Source organism: Anser anser, assembly GCF_964211835.1.
Source record: "Anser anser genome assembly, chromosome: 4".
Taxonomy (NCBI): domain Eukaryota; kingdom Metazoa; phylum Chordata; class Aves; order Anseriformes; family Anatidae; genus Anser; species Anser anser.
In genome coordinates, this window is record NC_139724.1 from 18,177,537 (window position 1) to 18,203,152 (window position 25,616).

Consider the following 25,616-nt stretch of genomic DNA (forward strand, 5'->3'; position numbering starts at 1 on the left):
GACTGGTGATTAGTATAAGAAACTATTCATTGTAACGAAAGTGTTGCTTCTCACACAGTAAATAATAAGACATCACAGCAGTGCAACAGTTACTTTAAAGTCTTTTCACTTGATCAAAATTCTTTTGGATATAAAATGGCCCCTAAAAGGTCTCCTTAGGAAATGAAGGACCAATAGAATTAAAAATTAAAATGGTTCTTTGGTTTAAGGCCAAGTGTTCACACCCACCCCTCACCGCCCCCCCCCCCAAAAAAAAAGAAAAAAAAAAAAAAACTTAAATGTATATTTAATTTCATGAACATTGTCAGTTTCTTGACATAAAATCCATTACAGTATTATATTACAGAAATTCCTCAGTCAAGATTAAAACTCAAGCCATATGTGACAGACCATGAAAGCAGCTAATCCTCTTCAAAAGTTTGGAGTAAAGTAGAAAAAAAAATAAGTAAGCATTTGCACAGAGTTGTGAGAATTTACACCTGGTGGATGCAGAGTGGCATTGGTATGCAGGACCATCTCCTTTTACACCTATTTTCTATACCTCGTTATCTAAATACAATTTTTTCTTTACTGCACTGGGGCCCATGAGCTAAGTGTACTTAGCTGGTGACAACTCTAACTTGACGCTGATTTTCAGCAATTGTTACGTTGGTGAGACACCAAGGAATTACAGAAAAATTGCAGTAGTTGATGATCTTTCTTGTAACGATCTATCTTACCTTGTAAAGTTTACATGCTAAAAGATTTCAGAGAGTAAGGCTTTTCTGTTTAGGCTATGTCTAAACAAACAGAAACGCTGTTGTAGGCAGCAAAAAGCAAATTAGATTTAGAGGCACATGATGGAAGGAACATTACTGAAGTTGATTTTTTAAATCTTCTGCCTGGATTCACCATCATTCAACAGCATAAAAAGTCATCTTCTGAGCTGATATATTCTGTGAGGGTTTGTATTTTTTGGTTTGGGGTTTTTTATGACCCATCCAAGCATTAGTTCAGTTACAAGGAGATAAGCATTTTCATTCAGTGTTTGAAAAATGCTGTCAAAGAGAGGAGGCGATTAGTTGGAATATAACTTATCCTGAACAAAGTCACAACTTGAAGTACAAATTCAAGCATTTAAGCTGCAACCCCATCAGTGTGATATATCGTTAGTAGTGTTGATAACAGGATTTATAAGAGCACTGCAGATCGCCTCTCTGGTATAAATACATAGATTCAGAAAGGATATGTAATTCTTGTGCTTGGTAGTTTTAACACTATTGACTCTGCTTCAGAACCATATTGGCTTTAGGATCACTTTTAAAAGTCTCCTGAGGAAAAGATAGTCCTCATTTTTATCCACTGCTATTTGGTATGGTCTGGAGCACTTAAGTACTGATTACCAAAGCAAGAATGCATTTATTTCAACTGTAAAGTCCTTATAGTATTTGTATATGACATTACAGATTAAAAAATAATAATAGTAAAAAACTTAGTTATTGAAATTTTAAATTACTATTCTGGCTTTATGTTCACAATGTGATTTCATGCAAATGTTAATTTAAATTATTATTTATATGTAAATTAAATTACATTATATTACTTGCACTTTTATTTAATACATAAAAAAATACTAAGAGTATTTTATAATGTTTTTATTTAATAAATCTATAAAATATTTTCCTATGTGCAATATATCAGTTCATCAGCTTTCACACTTGCTGTAATCTAACCTCTGAGGGCTTATGTTTATCATTACCAGAACTGACAAGTCAAAATGACTTCATCAGAAAGACTTCTTGTAAGTTTTCTGATGGCAACCTTTTGGAGAAAAGGCCAAAGATTTGGACAAGAAAATTGACTTTAAATTAGAGCTGAAATATCACGAACAGAGTCTTCATTACCTAGCAGTTACAATCCTATTCCAAAACAGATTGCTCAACAGATAGCCAGAGGACTTCTTAATTAAAATCTTATTGAAGTACTGTATCTGTAGAGATAATTAAATACAACATCAAGTTTTGCATACAAAAACATATTTATCTTCCCAAAGAAATAATTGAGAAAAATTACTTGATAGCTAAGACTTGATGCAGATATTTTTGTCAATTGGCTTCTGTTATCTGCATTACACATCAATGAGCTGCAGTGCCTCCCGGTTTTTTGTCTTTTGGTGGTGGTGGTTTTTTGTTTGTTTTGTTTTGTTTTAACTGAACAAGCAACAAAATACAGAATAGTAAAATAAATGTACTTCTCTCAATAAATTAGTTCAAGAAAGGTAAATTCAGCTGGACTGTGAAATGGTCTAGATTACTGACATTTTATTCACTACCCATATTCATCAGCAGAAGCTGTAATATGTTTCCCTACCTATTTTAAGCAATTAATGAACTGCTAAATGTACTTTTCTATTTTTAACACACAAACCTACCATTGCTGGAATATACATAAGCTTGACAAAAGAGCAACCCACCATTTATAATCATTGAGCACGGGCAAAAATTTGTTCAAATATTTTAGATTTCATTTTCACTTCTAGCCAGCAAAATAAAAGGGAAAAAAATCCTGTAGAATTTTTCCATCTTTCAATGGTTACTTTAAAGAACTAGTTCCAGAAAAATACAATATTAGGAAACACTGAAAACACTCTCAGCCTACATAGTATTCAGGACTTAGAAGGAAACACAAGTTTAGCAGAAAATATAATTTAATTACTGCCTGCTGATAGCAGGAGTATCTCATTTTAATTAACACCACATGGGAACATCTCAATACTGGTTTTACCATATTTTACTCTGATGACAGATATACTCCAAGTTCAAATACTGGAGAATATTTCCTACAACAAAGCTCTGATAAGACAGCCCTTTTACAATACCTAAGGTGCAGAAAATATAACTAAACAAATGCAGACTGGAAGAAAAGTATATTCTTCTATTTAGAATAGGTAAGAATTCAGCGGATACTACATAAAAAAGTCTTTAAAGGACTGACAATAATATCCAATAATGCCTCAATGCAGAAAAAAAAAAAAAAAAAAAAAAGTATTTCAGCCTGGAGATAATCTTACTGTGAAGTTTACTGTGCTGTTTCAAATATAATCAAGGAGAAATCAAATATATTTCTTCTTCCACCTTAGGACTCCATAAGCCTACACTGATTATTATTACTTTTACAATTTAACAGTTACGCCTTATTTAAAAAAAAAAATGATTTATAGATGCAGTTATACACTCATTTAAATTTACGGCTGCTAAATTCACTACAAAATAATTTTCAAGGTTTAAAAATAAAATCTCTCTTAAGATCTGATTAGTGACACCAGAAAAAATAATTTTCTTAGGATTTTTTCTGTTTAGCAGTGTATTCTGAATGTCCATTATATCCAGAATAAAGAAACATACAATATGATAGATGAGATGTCTAGCCAGAGGTATCTTTCCCTGCAGACTTTGTCTTGGCTACATCCTCAATCATCACAAACACAGCAAAATTACACTTTATGATATTACCTATTCAAATGCTGTACGAGCAACCTAATTACAATCACTTTCCCACATCTACTCATGAAATGAATGATAAAAGTTATATGAAATCCTTAAATATCTGTTGGAGCAGTGGCTGGCATTCAGAAGACATTTGTAAATGTATACTCCATGTCTTTGAAGTAAACAGTCACCTCCTTAGTCCATTATATATTTAAGTGTTCAATGCAAAGTGGAAAATCATCAACAGAAGCACTAAAGCCAGCTTCTTCTTCCAAATACTTTATTTTCCAATTATTAGAACGGTTGCATAGATGGAAACAAAAGGAAACAGAATATTCTACCTCAGCATCATGAAAAGTCTTTTATTCTGCTATTCTTTACAACAAAATAAAGATATTACTGACATTGACAGAACAACCATTTTTCCAAATTAAGTCAATTTTAATGTTCTTGATAAATATATCAATATGTATTTTTGAGGACCTCAATTTGGGTTATGGACATGAGCAAAATACAAACATAGACTATTGCATGGAAAGGAAAGTTTGAAAGAACAAACCAAGGAAAGTATGTGAGGAAAAATCTGCTGCATCACAAGCATGTAAAAAGTAGGTAAGACATAATAAAAGGTACAGAAAAACAGACTGACAAAATGGCTTAAACAAATTATCACTGGACAGAATCAACTTCAATCAACTATCAATCAACTTCATTTAAAAGCTTCTGAACATTAAAGATCAGAGGAGAGCTGGAGGAAATCACAGCTGATCCAGTTAATATTTCCACAATCTCGACTTAAAAACTTTAGTATCAGTCATTTTAAAAGATATACAAAGGAACATATTACAGAATGTGGCCACAAAAAGGGAATCAGATTGCTTTACATGCTTACTATATAATTGCAAAAATACAGATATTGCTCATCCCAGAGCATACCTGACCCTGAACTGATGTAATTGATCGTGAAAATAGCAGATATCTCATGCCATTAAACACATGCTAAATAGTAATAGCTTTTATAAACCTACAGATGTATGTCATGGGGTACAACTGTTATCCCTGGTTTTCCAGGGAAAAAATAGACAGTGTACTCATCCTATTATGCCTAACTTTTGAAGACTAAATTAATTCACCCAAGCCTTTATGGCGGACGTATTAAGAGTAAATAAGACTCCAAGAAGTTGGAGTTGTCTAGTTTCATGTATTTCTTCAACAAGATTCAAGGTAGACAGCTGTTAGATGCCCTTACCTGAAGACAGAACAGATAAACAAACTGTTTCCAGTTTTACAGATTTGATGGAATTTGGTAGGCATAGTATAATGAAGAAAAATCATTTTTAACTACTCTCTATATATTTCCTGTTTTGGAAACTGATATCTTTCATATTTTTTCAAGCACTTCAAAGCAAAATGGATATGCCATATGTACACTGGTGTTTCTAATCCTGTGCCTCTGTGGTGACTAATCCAGATGCTATTTTCCATAGACTGAATCAAAACCCCCCAAAAAAGTGACATTAATCTTGATGAAATGCATTATCAGAACAACAGAATTTAGGAATACTTTTTCCAGTAGAGTGGAGAGAGAGGCCAGAAACTATTCTGAAAGCAGATTAAGAAATTTGAGAAGACTGTTTTGAAAAATCAGAGAAATAGTTTGTTCAATGGCTGTGAGATAAATTGGGGGAGGGATTAGTATAGCTACTTTGGAGTCAAATGGATTTAAATTAAGTCTTTGTAAAACCATGGAATAAGTATTTAAATGCCATTGGGAAACAATGAATGAAATTGTGACTGACAATAAATGAAAATATAAAAGAAAATGTAACAGAGAACAAGGGAGACAAAGGAATGGGACACTGAATAGGGAAGAAAAAAAAACAGCAAAATAAACAGAACATTATTTCAGCATATCCAGCTATCCACACACTGTTTTGACATTTTATTTAGTTAGTTAAGGAAATGTTGAAGGATAGCTGGCAGAGTAGGAAGTTACTCTTACTGTGCTACTCAGTACCTACATTCTAAATGCAGTGACATTGTTTAGCTTTTCTGTAAATACATCCAGGCACATCAACTGTACCCAAGCACTCATATATGTGTTTGTGCTCTAATATACACAGTAGAGCTAAACTGTTTATTCAAAGTAACTCAGATAAGTCTGTGACATCGAATTCCATAAATATTAGTAGGCTTTGCCTGTGGAACATATGCAGCAGACCTCAGAAAGACAGAATTCACTGAGTACTCACTGCATGATGTTCAAACATGCATTTTTCTCACCTAAGCTTGAGAAAGTCTGATGACTTATGGCACATCTGATGCTTTTTGCTCTGTATGCATCTTTTGTAGTCCCCCAGACTACAGATTTTCAGAAATTCTTTTCTCTGCTGTTGCAATTTATGAGCCTTCTTCACTATGGTACACTGAACAAGTCTTAAAATGTTTTGGTTTCAAAAAAAAACTTCCAATTAACTCCATGAATATCATCTGGTAAAAGTTTTCTAGGCATGCAGTAGCTGAAAATGACCATTGCTAGACACTTGCAGCATCAGGTCTTCCACACACATTAACTGGTGCTTTTTTTTTCTTTTTTTTTTTTATTTCTCTTTTTTTTTTTAACATACAGTTTCTTCAATTCCTTTCCTCCACATTCGTGAAGCTATTCCTCTGAATTTTCCCAACTGAAGAGTTTATTTAAAAGATACTCAAATTAGGGTTCCAAGCATATTGTTCTGTAAGAACTAGCTGAAAGAATACAAGTATAAAAATCTAAAAATTTTGTCCACCTCTTAAGAGAAGGAATTAATATAGTTTGAGAAACAGGCCAAATCTGAGAGGCTGACCATATTAAAAAATTAAACAGACCTTGTATCTCTTTGAATATCTTTTTCTCCCCACAACAGAAGTTATAACATAGTTAAGATACCAAATCTATGTAAGATTCATATTTTTAGGCAGTGTAAATAGTATTGGGTGGAATATAGAAAAAAATATAGACAGATCGTTTCATATAAATGGATATTTTGCAAAGCTATTTGCACTTGGAAACATTCTAATGGGGGACAAAAGAGAAAGATAGATTGGGTATTTTTCATGTCTTTCATCTTAAGCAGCCACAGCCTTCTTGGTTTGCCTAATTTTGTTAAAGAACTAAAGATGAATTATTCCTAGAAGTCCCTGTGAATGATTTGCCTTCCTTTCACAGACAGCTGTTGAGTGCCTGGCAGCAATTTGTGGGTAATAGACTAGAGATGCCCATTTCTGTAAATGATTTCCTTAATGAGCCTTTGTTTCACGATTTGACTAATACTTCTGCTTTCATCTCCCAGACTCTGCAGTAGTTTCTGTATAGCCTGACATAAGTCAGAAGAGAGACCCTAGCCTTTTCATGCATTTTGATGGTGCATGCCCTGGGAATTGATAGATAGAAGTGGTATTTGTTTTGTGAAATTACTTTCAGAAAGACTAGGCTCAGTTAAGCAAGGTCTTCCAACACACACTGATAATGTGGAAATCTGTTCTCAAGAAAGGCTTATCTACTGAGTACTCAGTTTATTCTACTGTTGAAATTCTTTCCAAAAAAATCCTTAGAAAATGGTAAGTGTAACAAAGATCTTTTGTTTTTCAGGGTAGAGGGACAGTAGGGCTGATGACTTCATGGATTCAGAAATGTAATAAATGATAGCTGTTAGTTTTGTTTTTGTTTTGGTTTGGTTTGGTTTTGTGTTGGTTTTTTTTTTTAGTAAAAATATATTCAGATAATGTTCTTTGCCTGTTCTGTATTCCACCTTAAAGTCGATTTCAAATACTTGTATTACACAGTTTCACTCGTATTCTTAATTGAAGTTTTGTTCCTCTCATTGAGTTTCTATGTATAACCATGTATTTTTGGAAAATATTTTTTTAATTCTATGAATCGGGAGAAAAGTAGTCTTGAAAAGGTATTACCAGAAACAAGCTGTATTTGTTTTCCCATTTTTAGCATTTGTTTTTAATACTGTCTGCTTGGAAAGTCCTGATGGGTTAGGAGGGAGATGCAAAGGAAGAAAATCAGGTAAGCAGAGTGCTAGAAATAATAACATGGTTTGTTTAAGCTTCTGTGATCTCTGGTGTTCCATGTTCTCCTGAAGCATGCACTAAATCAGAAACAGCACTTTCAGCAAAAGTGATTCCAAGTGGTCCAAGTGGTCAAAGTGATTTTTTGTGGTCCCTGCGGTACCTCTCAGTGTCAGAGCATACTCATCAACAGTTTTTAGAAACTCACCAGCAGTCCATCCCAAGGAGTCTCCAGCTGGAAAAAGTCTTATTGTCTCCTTATGAACCTTTCATTGCTTATGCTCTTATTTTATAAATCTCAAGCTGCACAAAACTTCCAGCTCTGGTTTCAGCACATTTCTCGTTAGTCCTCCTAGACTATTAATCTGAGCATTCTGATCGTTATATCACAACAGGACTTAATACCAGTCTTAAAATTGCAGTAACTGAAATTTTACCTGAGCAAATATTTCATATTTTTCATACTTGTATTGTTTATTTATTTATTGTATTATTATTTATTGCTCCCAATTTTAAAATGTCTGTAAATAAACTACATGCTGTACATCTGGGATGATGACCACTTTAGGAATTCAATACCTGTGAGCATATTTTGCACAACAAGACCAAACAAGCACACTCAATGCACACCTCTGTCAATCTTATAAGTAAGAACTATCAGTACATTTGAAGATTTGAAATCTTTAATTTTATCGATTTCTTAATCTCATTCCTAAACATTTTCTGGTATCACATATCAGTCTGACCTTCCCTTGTTTTTTAAACTGAGTAAATGGGGAGAGAACATACAGGAAACAGTAATCCACCAAGAAAACAGTATATTTTTTCTATGCCAGAGATGATGTGAAGTTACACTAAGCAATAAAAATTCAAAGCGATCATTCATATGGATCTTAAATACCAAAAGTGCACTCAGAGAGTCGGTTTCATGGAAAATTGTTCTTTTCTCCCTACTCCTTGATAGCTAGCAACTTCTCTTGACCCATACACAGGGAAGGTTGAGCCAGTGACCAAGTTTTGAAATACAATCCAATACTTCTGCAGAAAACCTACATCTCTAGGAATATCAGTCCTATTCCTCATGAGTGCTTTACCTTTTCATGAAACACAGGACTGAATGACATGCCTGTGATCTATAGAAAGATAAAGTAGATGATCTTTTTAATCTTCAGTTCTTTCTTATTAAAACTGTGCATATCCTGGGAAGGGGCAGCAATGGCAGCAATGTCCTTGGAGACCAACAAAACGTGACTGTGAGTTTCAGCCTAGCTGTGTCAACAGATAGAAAAAGAACAGAATAGATAATAACTAAGTAAAGTCAACATAGTTTCAGGTTCCTAAAGCTTAATGAAATTCACTTCTGAATCCTGAGGTTATTGCCTTCAACAAACTCACAGACAAGAATCTAAAGAGGATTTGAGAGGTTTCGCTAGTCCACCAAAGAACAGATATAGATTTACAGCCAAGTCTATTTTGGGGTGAAGAAATGTACCAGGACAAGAAAAGTGTTGTGTTATCAGTTAAAAGAGAAGTTATCCATAGTAGCCACCACCAGTTTTTTCCAAGAAACACCATGGAAGGGTGCTGGATGAGGGACAGATCAGGGTATTCATATCAAATAACTTTCAACACCTAACAAAAAGTGTGAATAAGGAGCCTCGGATCCTGAGAGATTCCCTTGAGCCTCCACACATCTGATTGCTTGGAAGGGCCACTGCTTCTTGAAGAGAGATCCTTATACAGACATACAAACCAGATGTTGAAAACTTGTCTTAATGAATAATTCCACTGAGGTAAAACAAGCCTGACTTCCCAACACAATAGAAGAGATAACAGATGAGGGTTATCTTTATGTCTGCAATATTTTTGATGCATTCACACATATTTGCATAGGCAATGAGGGTAACATAACTGAATTAATCTATCTTTAAATTATCACTCGTGTTGTTAAAAAAAAAAATCAGTCATTATGTACACTTAAATACTTCACATGCAGTATGTTGATTTGATCCATCTTTGGTCCAAGCACCATCAAATATCTTTATTAGTATTTAGATAATAAATAATGTATTAAGGTTTGATAATCTGAATACCTATTATATTTAAATTCACAATTTATCCCACATTGAAAGTACTGAAAGTATTTTTACAATGCGAGATTAGAACTGAAAATGTTGTTGAAAAACTCAAAAGAGTGCTTTGAAAAACAACCGAATAGAACACTCCTTTGCACTTATTATTATTGCACATCATTATTATACAGGAAATTATGAATTTCATAACTGCACAAGATGGAAACATGGAACAAGAAGGATTCCAAATCTCCTTTCTGATACACTCCTTAGTAGTATAGGTTGTAGTAACAGTGAGATCATATGACAACATATGGGAATCAATATTGAAATCCAAGGAAAAGGAGTTTAAAAACACAAGGTATTACCATGATCAGGAGTTGGCTTGGAGCTTTTGTTGACATTCATCCTCTTAGCCTTTCACACTGCTCTCTACATTCACATTTTGATATTCTGCAACATATTTGGTTATCACCCTTGAGCCTTCTATGTTTTGTAGAGACTTCACGTTTCAGAGATCAGTATTCCTTTTGAAAATGGTTGATATAATCAACCATTGATGCTGATAAAAGGTAAACGTTAGATGTAAAATCAAATTTGTGAAAATTTACTGAAAATATCAGATGGACTAATAAATAAATAAATAAATTGTAGCATTTCTGCTATTCCAGTTAGGTATATATTGAAATCACTATTAAGATTGAGATCCAGAGCTATAGGACAGTGCTTTTGCAGTAAAACAAATAAATATATAAATAAATACATAAATAGTTCTTTTCAGTTTTGACATTTCTGCATCTTTGCAACATTTTATGCACTTGACAATAAATTCTCACAAGATTCGATCATAGTTTAAGTCTGATAAATCTAATAAACTCTGAATTCACCCTGAGCTTAAACACATCCTATCCTATCTAACTTATAATTCATAAATACAAAAGATATTAAATATATATAAACTAAACAACAGTCTCATCCATGTTGCTTAAGCCTGGAATCTCTTTCACCTTGACAACTTTGACAGAGTACCTTTTTTCAATTGCTTGGAAACGACAATATAAAGTAAAACAAATCTTCAAGTTAGAAGGTCTGAGCAACTGATGAAGGATATCATAAGCTATGGCTACTTCCTAGAGGTTCACTATTTCATATTCATTTAGGAGTCATTTTCCCTGAGTAAGTGAACATGAATCAATTTGACGAGTGAAATATCTCTAGAGGAAAAAAAAAAAAAAAAAAGGTAGATGTACCATTACAGGGATGAACAGAAGTATAACAATGTTTATACTTACAGCACTTGTTTTTCTTTTGAAGAACCTGATTCCTTTTTCTATTGTACATTTTTCTGTCACCAACATAAACCAACAACATACTGAGTTTGATTAATTCTGTTATGTAGTATTAAACATACAGCACCAGAATACTGAAATGCAAGAATGTCATGAAGCATCATGAGCATGACCACACTGACGATAAGGGGAAAAAAAATAAACATATCTGGTGGGAAGATGTTCAGATGTTCACAATAAAATGATGCCTGGTTAAACAGTATCCTCTCCTCCCCTCCCCCTCCCCCTCCCCCTCCCCTCCCCTCCCCTTTCCTTTCCCTCTCCCTCTCCCTCTCATTTTCCCTTCTCTTCCTTTCCTTTCCTTTCTTGGGGATGTTTTGTTTTGTTTTGCTTTTCTCTTTTATTTTTTCTGTGGTGGCTGTTTTTCAATTAAAATGCTGTATGATAGCTACAATTGTTATTTCCTGAAGAATCAAAAGGAATAACAAAAGTCAAGCCACAGTGAATTAAAAGGAGGGAAATTATAGGTAGTAAAATTTCATTTAGGAAAATAAAAAATCCTGGCTAAACTATTATAGCAGTTTGGAAATCCTGAGCCTAGATGACCATAGTATTCAATCCCATAATTTTGATGGCAAAAGTAGCTAACAGATTAAAGCAAAGAACATATAACTCATAATAGAATAGGACTCTTATTTTCTACCCTCTGAAGTAGATAATTAATAGGGTGAATGAAGGTACTTTCAAAAAGAAACATTCCCAATGGAAAACAGGGTTACATAATATAAATTTAACCTTCTTATATTTCCTGACTATTTATGCAGCAAACTATCACAAAAAAAGCTTGGAACCAAAAAGCAGCTGCTCAGGCATTGTTGTGTCAGCATTATAAGGAGTCCAAACTGAGACAGAATCTTTTCAGTTATTTAATTGTCTTATCAAGGAACAGACCATCAGTGTCTTCTGTCAAACCAGCAGTGTCAGAGCAGGGGTGTGGGACCAGAGGATAGTGGGAAGAAATGCAGGATTTAGTTTGATTGATATTCTGTGCAACCAAAGCAAGAACCTGCCTGACCAGGCATTTCAGCACTGGGATATTGAAGTCTATTGTTTCACAACAATTTAGAAAGAGATCAAGAAAGAGAGATCACATCATAAAAGCTCCTTCTTTACCAGGAAGAGAGGAAGCAGTTATCACCTTGCAAGAAAGACAGTATGTACATTCTTATGTCACTGCAGAAAGGTAGCAAGACAGAATAAAATTATGTTTGGAGATCCTGTACACATACAGACATGCAGGCTTCCAAGAGACTTTTCTAGAGAAAGATAATTTAGGCTGACTGGAGTGAAACATAAAGAAAGTTAGCCTAGAAATAGAAAAAAGCTTCATTAACATGACACCAACACATCAGCCTGATTCTAGTCACTCTCCTTAAATTAATTAATTCAAAAAATAGACAAGTTTTTTCCATTACAGTTAACCTGCACTGAATCAGCCCTCACATACAGAGCCCTCATTACAACTGCTAACTCTTAAGCAAAGTTAAAATAATATTTAATATACATAATACTTCGTGGACACATTATGTATTGCCTTATTTAAAATAATCTAGAGTAGGTTTCAGGAACCTGTACAGGTGAAGAAATTGATCTGAGAAGCATAACAGAGGAAAATTTCCAGTTCCATGCAAATATACATAGTAGCAAGACTCCATCAGGAAGTTTTGCAAATGGAAGTAAAAGAGATTTTTGACATCTTCTTTAAAAAACTATTTTATTTAAAAAAAAAAAAAACACTTTTCTCTGACCAAAAACAAACTGGATTTTCTGCAAAGTTATGAAATTGCCTAAAATCAAAGTAAGAAAATATTTACAGAAATAGATTTTTTTTAAATTAAGAATTTTTTGAGAAACAAGTTCTCACTCAAAGGTTTCAATGTAAGACCCTTTCTAATAAGCAGTAGCAAAGCTACAGAAACCCTTCCATCACTGTGAAAGTTATTCTATGTCTCTAAAAAAAGCCAAGCTACTAAAAAGGCAAAAAAGCATTAAGCATGAGAAAAAGTATAAAGAGTAAGAAATAAGTAGCCACAAGTGGCTCATATCAAAGGAAATAGTAAGATCATGGCACTGACCTTAACCCAGTTCAAGACTCTACTATTGCTCTGCTGAATGACTTTGGGCCAACAACTTCTTTTCCTCAACTTCACATCTTTATTGACATCTGTCATGAAGTACCTTGCTGTTCAGAGATGAAAAGAATTACAGAAGAGCTTAATACTCATTTTTCAAGTCAGAACAGCAAATCTTACCAGTGAAAGGTAAAATGAGAAGTCAAATATTTTGTTCTTGAAAGAAAACTTGATTTATAATCAAAAAGTTCCGTCAGTTTTCTCCAAAGTACAGAAAGATGTGCCTACGTGAATCCTCGAGGTAACAATTCCCGAGCCCTTACTTGTCCTCCTACTCAGCACCCCAAGCCATAAAAGAACTACCCAATGTAGATTTTTCTTCTAATGTAGTTCTACTACCACAGCTGAGAAAGAAAAGTCTGATGTGGAATCCACGGAACTCTGATAAGATAAGCAAAGCTTTGGGGGCAAGATCCTGCACATCCTGAAACATTCTGGACATGAGAAGTCCTGATACGGTACAAAGAGCAAGAGCTTTGTTTGCTTCTGAGTCATATGAGTGAGGGCACAAAAATGACAATGAATGAGAACAATACAGACTTCAAAAAAAAAATCCATTTTCACTGTTCTTGTTATTCATCCTACTCTATATTCTTGGATAATTCTCTGATGACCCAAGTACTTCATGCATAATATTTTTGCATATACTTCACAGTCTGCACAGCTGCCAGTTTGAAGCTAAACCAATAAATAGCATTGACGAAGTCAAATACCTCAAATAAGACAGGCTGCAAAAAGCCTCCTCAGGGCTTTATTCCCTTGTTCATAAGGATGTAAAAGGAATTTTATTCTCCCTTGGTGTTTTGGTATTCAACAGTTTGAGTATTCAAGAATACTTTACAGTATTCAGGAGCTTGTAACTCTTGGCCATAATGGTCTTTTAAAACACTAGTAATTTGTTTGAGCTATGACTGAGGAGCACCAACAAATGCAAGCTATTTAAGAGGACCTTAAAAGCAGTTCAGAGATGAGAAGCTGATTTCCTATGTGGTAAGAATAACTATTACATGTAGGCATGTAAACAATACCTTATAAAATATAACAAATATATGTACTTTAATGATGTTGGAGGCTAAAAACTTCTACAACGAAATGGTGAAATGGAATTTGTTCTCACCAAATGCGTTGGAGTGTGTGTTAAGCAACTAGATTTATTCATTTAGGTGTGGTATTTTGTTTGTAATAAAATTAACTTGAGGACTTTCTTAATCCTTGAGATTCCAAGACAGCCCTGAGAGGGTGTGCAAGTTAACAGGGTTGTACTGTTGCAGGAACTAGCATTCTGCTGATAGAGGATCCAAGCTTCTTTTGCCTAAACCAACAACGGTTTCATTTTGATAATCCAGAAGTTTCTGACTTCAATAACACAAAGTTACAAAATTCCAAAGCATCTAAATTAAGTTATTTTTAGCCTTCCTTATTTCTTAGCTTAAGGAAGGCAAAACAAACCCGTCACCGTAGATTTTTCACAGAATAACTTGCTTTTTCATGTACTTTGTAATTTAAGAATTAACAACTGCAAAAACTCATTGTAAATAGTGCTGTTTCTGAAACTGGTTTGTGTTCTCATCCCACAGTCCTTTCCAGCCTATTTGTATCTTCCTAAATGTAAACGGCCTATCTAACATGCCAAAGAGTTGCTTTATCCTGGCCCCAGACTATTTTTTCTTATCAATCTCATCTTGCCACTGAGAATTAAATTGAAGCACAGTTTCTGATTTGTTATTAACACCATTCAATTAATTAATTATGTGACAGCCTACTTTGACACTCCTCCGAAATTAAAGTAAGAAAAGAAATAAAATGGAAAATGCTGAAGCCTACATAAATAAAACAGAAGTGATCAGTGGGCAGAGGTAAGCATCTTTCATGTTCCATATATATCATACAGTCACACAGTACGTCATGTCACATACAACAGGAGAGTTTTGTAGACAACAGAAACTTCTGAAGGTAAAGACAAAAAAAGAGTCTCTAATGTCCAGAGCTTTACAGAGCACCAGGCCACCAAGCCACACAGCTTAGGATGAGTGCAAGACTGGGTCTTCACATAGGGTAACACTTCTACGTGCAAGCAAAAGCAGAGGTTTTGCAAAGCACTGAGGAACAACTTATGTAGCTTCTCTAGGGGGAAAAAAATTACAAAACCTTACCTACAAAAGGTGACAGCTCTGAAACAAAATGTTTGTTTTAAAACTCATTTTTTATTCTCATTCCATATGCAAGAAATAAGGATATCCAGAATGAAAAAGAAACATTTCTATCAATTTTTTTTCTTTTGTTTATGCAGTACATTTGTATTAAGCAGTATGTCTGTGTTACCTCTCCATGGAATGGAATGGCACATAAAAATAAAATAAAATAACAAAAAGTAAAATAGAGTAAAAATTAAAATGCAAGCAAGCAGAACTGCACACTTTTCTAAAAATAAATAAATAAATAAATATTAAAAAAAAAGAAGAATGTTAGAATTTATGGCAGAAACTGTTGGAAGCATATGTTAACATCACTTCTTATGTATGTAACACTTGAGTTCAAAACAGCGTCTACAGAACTTCTCAGACTTATCTTGCTGTGGATGTAGATGTGTATTTTCTCTACACTCCATCCCATAACGTTCATGCCCTGCTTGGCCAGGGATTAGAATCCAGTCCTGAGTGTTTTATACCCAAATATTTACAGAACATATCTATTATTGATGAACTTGAACGAGAAGTTTTAGTTTGACAAGTTCTTATTTTTACTGAGTGTTTCTAACACACAGACTTCCCTGGTCTAGGCATGGGTGACAGAAAGAAGAAGGTAGAAGGTCATTTTAAAAAAATTAAAAATTAAAAACACAACTATATCTATAGCAAAATAGTCCAGAGGGGAGGGAAAAGAGGAAGAGAAGAGAAGAGAAGAGAAGAGAAGAGAAGAGAAGAGAAGAGAAGAGAAGAGAAGAGAAGAGAAGAGAAGAGAAGAGAAGAGAAGAGAAGAGAAGAGAAGAGAAGAGAAGAGAAGAGAAGAGAAGAGAAGAGAAGAGAAGAGAAGAGAAGAGAAGAGAAGAGAAGAGAAGAGAAAAGAGAAGAGAAAAGAGAAGAGAAAAGAGAAGAGAAAAGAGAAGAGAAGAGAAGAGAAGAGAAGAGAAGAGAAGAGAAGAGAAGAGAAGAGAAGAGAAGAGAAGAGAAGAGAAGAGAAGAGAAGAGAAGAGAAGAGAAGAGAAGAGAAGAATTATTAATAATAATAATGCTAGCATAACAAAAACAGTTTAAAATAAAAAGGAATAATCTTTTCTTTGTCTTGTGTTTTTTCTTGTAAGGCAAATATTTTATTCTTGCAAGCAGAGCAATTATAGCAGCTTATTTTGGAAATTGAGTATTATCAGCTAATTCTACAATTTAGTAATGAGAGTTAAAAATATCCATCTAGATCAAAGACATCTGAAATCTAAACAAAACTAAGTCTTATAAAAGTCAAATACGAAATATTCCACACACGAGAGAGGCAAACATATTTTCTAACTAACAGTATACTGAAATAAACGCAACTTAACCATATCACAAGGAAAAGGGATGTTACTGAGAACTCATGAAGCAGCAGCTCTTCCATGTTTGCTGCTTTTAGACAAATTCTTTAATACATATCTGGATCTCCCAACTGTGAAATCATCTCTGCTCTGAATTACATGGGCATGAAACCTATCCAGAATTGAAGCAATTTCACCTGCATCACATCAGCTTTTCTCCACAGCTGAGTACAGTGCCGTGGTTATCAGAATGGTTCTTCCTTTCTTCAACAAATGTCAGACTTGAAGTGCAGAAAACCATGAGAATATGTCCAGGAAAGAAGCTATATGCAGCTGTGCATATTCAATTGTTTCAGCTACAGAAGATGAGCAGAGTAGCAAGAGCTGTTAGTAGAAATCCCATTCCAAGCACTTTCTCCCATCTCCTCTTTCCAACCCCAAAATAAAATAGAATAAAATAAAATAAAACCACCACCTTTTCTAACCAGGTCTGGGGTGACACATTTGTGCAAGAACTATTTGTGCCTCAAAAGGCTGGAGATAAATTGTATTTCCTTGGGTAGAACATTTCTTCAAAGAACAATAAGACTATGGAATTTAAATTTGGGAATATAAACAGGTGTACATTTTAATGTAATTTTTGCATTGGAACTTATTTCTCTATTTGGGCTAATTTTGTGAATAAAGCAATATTGAAATTTATGTTTGTGTGATATTGTGTATACATGGACATATAAACAAATGCTTATGCTTCAGTCTAAAAGAGACTATTGCAGAAAAAGTCAATTCTTTATCTCTTGTTGCAATAAATTGCTTGGCTATAGCTTGTCACTCATCTACCTGGAAAAATATAATAAGATTTTATAGTGATGTTGTTGGGGTTTTTGTTTTGTTTTGTTTTTCTTTGCTTTGTTTTTACAGAACTCAATAACATATTATTTGTCTGATGTCCCCTAACTGTTCTGAAACTTCAGTTTCTTCTTTCCTACTTTGGATAAATGACGGTGTATTATGGCAAAGTTTCAATTGCTTCAATAAGACTTATTTGAAGAAATTTTGCTTAAAAAAAATAAAAAAATAAAGCTTTTTTATAAGCGTTTTTGTAAATTAATCTATATTAATTTAATCTATATATTAATCTTTCTTCCATAAATAGTTGGAAAGTGTGCTTTCATGACCAGTTTTCCATCATTCTAAATCTAATAAGTTATTGAATTCAGGCAAAACAAAGGGCAGACAATGACTCATTGCTTTTGATCTGGGAAATGTTCCTTTTTGACATATTCTGTAATTGTTAACAGCTTTTTGAGATAAGTGATCATGGTATGAAGAATTGATGGCCATGTTTCTAGTGGCTTAGGATTCATTTGTCAATAACCCACAGTTTCAATGAATACATTATCCAATATTTTTTGTACTCAGTCCAGTTCCTCAAAACAATGTTGCATTGTTTTATTTCATTGCCTCTTTAATGTACTGTATAATCACTGCATATTTTTATTGCTTTTATGAAATAGGAGGGAGAGGCTATAAATGAACTTTGAGCAGAGTACAGGGTTCCCAATGCTTTGTTTAAAACCAGAGCAGATTCTGCAGAAAATCTCCAAATGACACTATAGGTGGAAGTATGTGGAAACATTACAGCAGGGTTAAAGTCCCCCATCTTTACCTCCCCCCCACACACACACACAAAAAAAGAGTGAAAAATAAAAAAAGTAAAACTTGATGGGTCTTCCACAAAGTCACAGGATGGTGCCTATACTTGTCACCTTTTATTGTGTATCTTCGACTCAAGTCAATTTCTCTGTACATACTGGAAGAACTAATGACAAATCAGCCTACTTTCAGCTCCAGCATCACACTTCTGAACAGAGAGAATAGGTACAACATGCCTTGCAGGTTAGATTCCCAGTAGAAATGAGTCAGTAGAATGATGTCTGTATATATTGCAAGTTAACCCCATTTTATCTGCACTTACTCAATAGCCCTGAAATGGAGGTAGTGAATAAAAGATAAAAAGATAAATAATAAAAGATATATATATATATATATAAGATATATAAGTGAATAAAAGATAAAAAGATAAATAATAAAAGATAGCCCTGACTTTTAAGGTTTTACCTCAACATCGCTGCCAATTTCCCAGATAACAAGGGTGCTTTGAAAAACAGCAAATCAAAGACTACTTTCATGCCCACCTGTAGTACTTGCAAGACCCTCAATATCAAAGTTTCAATGGTAAAATACCTACCACCACAATAATATCACAGCAAAACACGAGGACACAGATCACTTCTCACATCTTAATAACTGAGCTTGGCAGATCAGTGTCATATTAATCTTCTATTGCCATTTTTAAAGTTCTAAAGCATACTAATAGTCATTGTTGCCAAAAGAACAAGCCTTAAATGATGGGGAGGTTTGCACTTGTAAAAGCAAGCAGTCCTCTTGCCAGTGTACAAGCTCCTTCAAGAGGGAAAGGACTTTAGTTTAGAAATGTGATTAATCCTGATTATGAGGGTGATTATCTTTTAGAGAACTATCAATTAAGAATGAAAGAAGGAATAGGTATGAAAAAAGAAAACTGAGCATTAGCCTATCACTACTTTAAGATAGGAAAAACTTTCCTTGGTTAAAATCTTGAGTGTTCATGGATTGTGAGCTTTCTGAAAAATGGTAGAAACAAATTTATTACTTCACACATACCTTAAAACCTTTTTCTACCTCAGTGTTTTCCCCTCACACTCTTGAGTCCTGTATATCTAAGTCAGCCTTCTCTCTCTCAGCATCTGCGTTGTTGCCCCTTTGACATGTCCTGAGAGCCAAGAAACTTCAGAAAACCAAAACCAAAAAAAAAAAAGACATATTATAGATTTTTAAAGATATTTTGGATTTTTTTTAAGATATTTGCAATATTATATGAATCAGCCACAAAATTTTAGAAACATAGCAGAAAGAAAAAAAAATACTTAATATATTAATATATCAATATATATATTAATAAAATATGTAACAGTGAAAACATATTTTAAGTCTTTAAGAAAATAATTGCTGGCCAGCCTCACTTTTAAATTTTAGAGGTTATATTTTGAGAAAATGGTGATCTAATTTCACATGCAGGTTATAACCTCAGAAGAATATAATTTAATGCAAGAAGAGCAGTGTTTCAGGGAAAATTCTTTCCTTATTATCTAATCACTAATATAAAGCTGCATTATTGCAAATATAAGTAGATGTACTTAATTTGTCACCTGGTTTCTAGACAGACCAGATCTCATCTTTAGCTTGAGGGTTTTTCATACTCCTTGGCTACAGAAATTAATCTTTTTTTTTTTTTTCCTGTGGTCAGTTCTAGCTAAGATGAAAAATTTATTCCCTCCGCCCTTTCCTTCCCATTCCTCTTTCTGTTTTAGTTCCCATCATCTCTCCTCTTGATCTCACATGTACTTAAAGTCCTAATTTATCAAGCCTTAACTTATAAAGCTTTCAACAAAAATAAAAAAAATCTGCATATACATGTCAAATATATAGATATACATACACAGACCCCCAAAATAACAGGGTACAGGGTAAAATCCCACTTAATTTGCACATCCATACATTGATGTACATTCCACTGATTTCCTGAAGAGTATGAGTTTATAAAAACCTTACTAGGATATAAGAGTTAAGGCCGCACGTGAACCTGAATGCAAATAAAAACTTTAGAAAACCTCCAAGCTCTCAAAAGACTCTACTTACCATGTGCACTTGCACCACCATCACCCCCAAACTTTGACCTAATTTTGATAAAATTTTGACAAAAACAGAAAACAATATACATAGCACAATGTATATTTGATGGCTGCTCAAAACTAGCTAAACCTTCATGTAAAAAAAAAAAAAAGGAAAAAAAAACAACACTTCCTACCACCATGAAGCCAAGCCAAGAGGCAAGAGGCAATGTACACAAACTAAAACACAGGAGGTGCCTCGTGAACATCAGGAAGCACTTCTCTAATGTGCAGTGGACTGAGCACAGGCACAGGCTGCCCAGAGAGGCTGTGGTGTCTCCTTCCGTGGAGATCTTCAGAAGTGTCTGGATGTGGTCCTGGGTAGCATGGTGTGGATGGCCCTGCTTGAGAAGAAGACCTCCAGAAGTCCCTTCCAACCTCAACCATTCTGTGATTGGTACTCTCTGCAACACTTAATAGTAAAAATGCAAATGTCTCAATTATAATTTCAATTATAATTGAAATACTTGTCATTAAGATTTTATCCAAAAGGGGTTTGCAACTTTAGGAAAGGTATGGATTTTCTACTCCCCATTCTAAGGTGCAAACCAAAACGACCTGTACAAATAATCTGGGGGAAAAAAATCATTAAGTACATGTAACAGCATTAAAAATTTCAGTCTTCAGTTTAAACATATAACAGTGCTAAAGACTAGATTTAAATACTTTAAGTAAATGATTTTCCAAACAGTGTACCTATTTATGTAAACAGACAATTTTACAAGACACAAAAGCAAATAAAACAGAAATACCAATAAACCGCAACATTTGAATATAATAAAAATCACATAATTGTCTCAAATATGCAATACAACAGTACAAATAGGTGTGTCATTTCTATCACTGTCCCTACAGTATTTCAGAGCTGTCGTACATTTTGTATTTTCTTCTACAGGTATACTGTACACATGTACTCAAGAACTAAGTTAAAGGTTCAGGGATCAATTTTGTAAGCTAATAATCCTTATAGCTAATGTTTTGTAACCCTTGTGAAGAAATATAAAGAACAATTTACATAGGAAAATTAACACTAAAGGATAGAGAATAGGTAAAAGAAAACTAACTCTGGCTGTCTAGCTCTTCTAAAATAAGGTTCTTATGTAAATAATTTGAAGTTCAAAAGATAAAAATCATACTGAAATCAAATATAGTTAGATTAGAAAAACAACTTCTATCTTGAGTACAGAGAAAGTGTAACAGCATTTTAACTCCCTCTACTGGACTAGAACTGTTGTGTTTATTAATGTCACTAATTGTAAAGCATTCCCTTTCATCACGTTATTGGTCAGATTAGGCAGTTTCTTTCAATGAAAGATTTGTCTTTTCCCTAAAACTACTTCTGAAAATATTTTAAATGGTAATTTAATTCCTGGAAACCTCTTTTTCTGGTGGAAATCCTACAGGATTTTCCTGTACGAAAGTCAAACAACAAAAACATAATGGTTCAAAGCTTACAGTGAAAAGCAATGTGAAATTTTCTTATGAATTGTTCTAGAAATAGGTACCAATAGGTACCAGTCCCTAAATGCTGTTTCTACTATCCTCTGTCAAACAAACAGGCTTTTTTCTCCACAACTTGTATCTGCTAGATAAGCAGTATCAGAGAGGAATAGTGAAAACATTAGCAGAAGATATAAGGTGAAGAATAGCAAGAAAATGCTATTCCTAAGCAGCAAAATTGGAGGACTGCTATGTAATAATTTAAAATACATATTTCTGTACACCAAAAGACTTTCAAAGTGACAAAACAACAACAACAAGAAAACTTCCATTATCTTTCATTGTAAATTCATCCTTCCCCATTAGCAACTTAGATCATAGTCTTTTCTTTGCCTTCCTCTCTCAGGACTGAATAATCATTTTCCCATGTGAATGTTTTCCAACACAAATCCAATGTGACTGTGACTTCTTTAAGGCTATTTTATCTAGGTGAAATCTTTATCCCTAAACCACTGAAAAAGCAGTATTGCTATCTATGGCTTTCGGTTACTATAAATTGTTAATTTAAGTAATTCCTGATAATGAAACTGCTCAGGGACAAACAGACAACAGAGATCCTAATTACCTTCTCAGGAGATAAAAACCTTAAAAGTCCTATAATATCACATCAACTCCAGCTTTTCACTTAAATCCAGATCCACTTTTCTGGGGCACTTCAAGACAATAGGATGATTAACACAGATGGAGAGATACCAAAAGGCAAAGGTGTTAGGTCCTTAGAAATTACTTGAAAGAATAGAGATCTTAGCTTTGGAATAAGTGTCAAGGAAGACTTAAATTTCAGCAATGGAGAGAGAGTTTCTATTACGCCTCTGAAAGTTAAACAAGGAAATCTCACAGAACAGCAATTGAACAAAACAAACAGAAAACACATTTTTTCCAAGAATACTAGGGTGAATACTAGGGTGTCTTGAAAGTTCTTTTCTCTCCTGATTTGCCTTGAGTTTCATTTCATAAATAAACAAGGGAAAAAAAAAAAAAAAAGCTGGTTTAGCATAAATAATTTAACTGATGTATCAGCCAGAGAAAAGGCTAGTATTTCAGCCAGCAGGAAAACAGAGAATGTGAAGCTGAAGGATTTTTCTAAACAAATACACATGTTGTAAATCATTATTACAGGTGATCCACTCACTGCAAGCATGTGCAAGACTGAAGATGTCTCATCAGCCAACCCAGACCTGAGCAGCAATATTTGCAAATACACTAGTGAAAAAATACCAAACAAAAGTAAAAATTAACCCAAGAAATTTGAACCATATTTTGCTCAATCCACTGACACACACTGGCATTATTATATTCTTCAGGAAGGGGAGAAGAAAGAAGGTGAGAGCAAGAAGTAAATTTTGAGACCCCACACTTCTCTTCTTCACAGCTTCTTATCATGGTTTCCTGTATGTGAACACAAAGTGATTTGTTTCAAAAGCAGTTTAGCAATGGGAGCTGGTGTTGTAAAGTACATCAATAATAAATGGCCTAAAAAAAAAAAAAAAAAAAAAGTAGGAGAGGAAAGCTGTTTTACTGCAGCATTTTGTTGTTCCCAGAAATCTGCTGAAGTAAGAAAAATAATCTTGTTCCACAGGCTTGAAGATTGTCAATGTGCAGATATAAACACATCAGTGAAATCACTTCATTGTTTTGGTCTACACACAGAGCTTGCCAATGTTGCTTGAACGTGTTTGGGGTGTCTGATAAACACATATAGCAAAAAGCTCAAAAAAGAACTGCAGCAGTAATTCTTGTATATGGAGAGAGAAAGAAAACATCTAGCTTATTCACTAGACCTAGTTACTCCTAATAATCTATGGATTTAAAACAGCTAAACTCCAGTTATCCTCTATTATTCATCAGAGTTCAGTAAAACACTTTCCCTAAAACATTTACAACCCACAACATTCCCTACATGCTCAATGGAAATGAATGAGAACGGCAGAAAAGCAGGTTTGTTGTATCTTTGGGTAAGTATCTTCAAATGCTACTAAATAGTCTATGCTTTTCCCCAAACACAACTAGTTAAGTAAGGTCATCCTGTGACTGAATTCTTCTCCATATATCCATTTTCAGCAAAGTTTTACACAGAATACTAAGCTGCTTTCTGAAAAGACAGTGTTCAAATGTGTTGCATGGGATTCAAAGCTTATGAACTCAGTGGGTTTGACTTTCAGAAACACCGTATATAGCAAGGGACACTAACTCCACTGCATTTCCTAACAACATCTGTATAGCTCCACACTTCTGAAAAATCTGAGTAATGTCTGAAAATAAAGACTTGTCTCTCTTTCATCATGCCTCTTACAAACACATCTGAAATGAACTGTATTACTTTTTAATCAGCATACCCTCCCAATTAAAATCCTTTTGGAAAAAAAAAAAAATTTAAAAAAATAAAAATAAAAATTGAGCCTCCTATCTGCTGTCTTCCACATTTTCAACTTCATGATGTTGGACATAGCTTTACTAAGAAAAGTGAAAACTAAAACAGTGTTTGGAAGTTTGTTCCAAGCACAGTCATTTTAATAAGAAATAATATCCAGTTCAACACATTGTTGATGCAGTTCTTGACTTTTCTTACTGAAATATGGATAATTGCTAATTGCAGCAAGGCATGTCTTTTTAGCCTTAAAAGAAAATGGAAGTGGCCTACTTCAAAAAAGTGACTTACTCTGTCAGCTTGCAATTTCATTGCAAGGTGAAGTCAGACTGTCACAAATAAGCAATGTTATAGAGCTGTGTCATAATGACATCTGCATCAGGACCCTCAGGAACTGATAGCACATTGCCCCTTTCATCACAAGCACAGCCACACATGAAGAGACATGACATTCTTGTAGCTCAAAAGTCATTAAGGATATTAATTTTTCAGATGTTGTCTTACAGGGTTAGACCTGTATATAAGACAGTGTAATTTTGAAGTATAGCCTGGTGAATGCTGTCTAAAAGAAAATTATGACTTCTCCTAGTGCTTTGAGTTTTCTGTCATCTTCCTCTGTAAAATTCAGATCAAAGAGGAACAGAGAAAATAGTACAGAGATTTAAATAAGTAACAGAAACATAGGAAAAGTTACATCATTCAAATTGAAATTTGGCCAGTGACTAAGCTAAAATATTCATATATATATATACTATATATATATATATATTTTTGAATATTTATAGAAATATATACAATTTTTTTTTTAATAAATACAGTCCATTGACGTTAGACATGGTTTAAATTGGTTCTCAGGCATACACTGACTCCTCCAGCTCCCTTGGAACAATGCAACATTGACTCCCTATCTAGACAGTGTGCTCACACTAGCTTAAATTAAGAGGCCATTACCTTAGCAGCAAAGTCTACCAAGCTAACTACTGATACTTATTCCAGAAAAGTTTCATATGAGCAATACTATCAGACAGAAATTGACTTTGCAAAAGTTTGGTTTGGTTTTGTTTTTCTTCATGCAACTATGAAAAACAACAACAAATGAGCTGCGGATGTGGAGTTTACTATTACAAATGAATTGTATCAAAACATAACTAGAGATTTCTGATCTATTTTTACTCTCCAGGTTTTCCTACCAGAATCCTAGAGCTGTGCAACTCCTGGAAATCCTTCCTGCCACAGAAAGGTTTCCACATACCACCTCTCTGCCTTATATTTTGATCAAATGCATTGAAATCATTTAGTTAGAACAAGACCCTGAATCAAAAGCCAACTATTATATCATAATAACTAAAGGAGGGAAAAAGAAAAAGAGAAAGGAGGAGAGAAAGGAG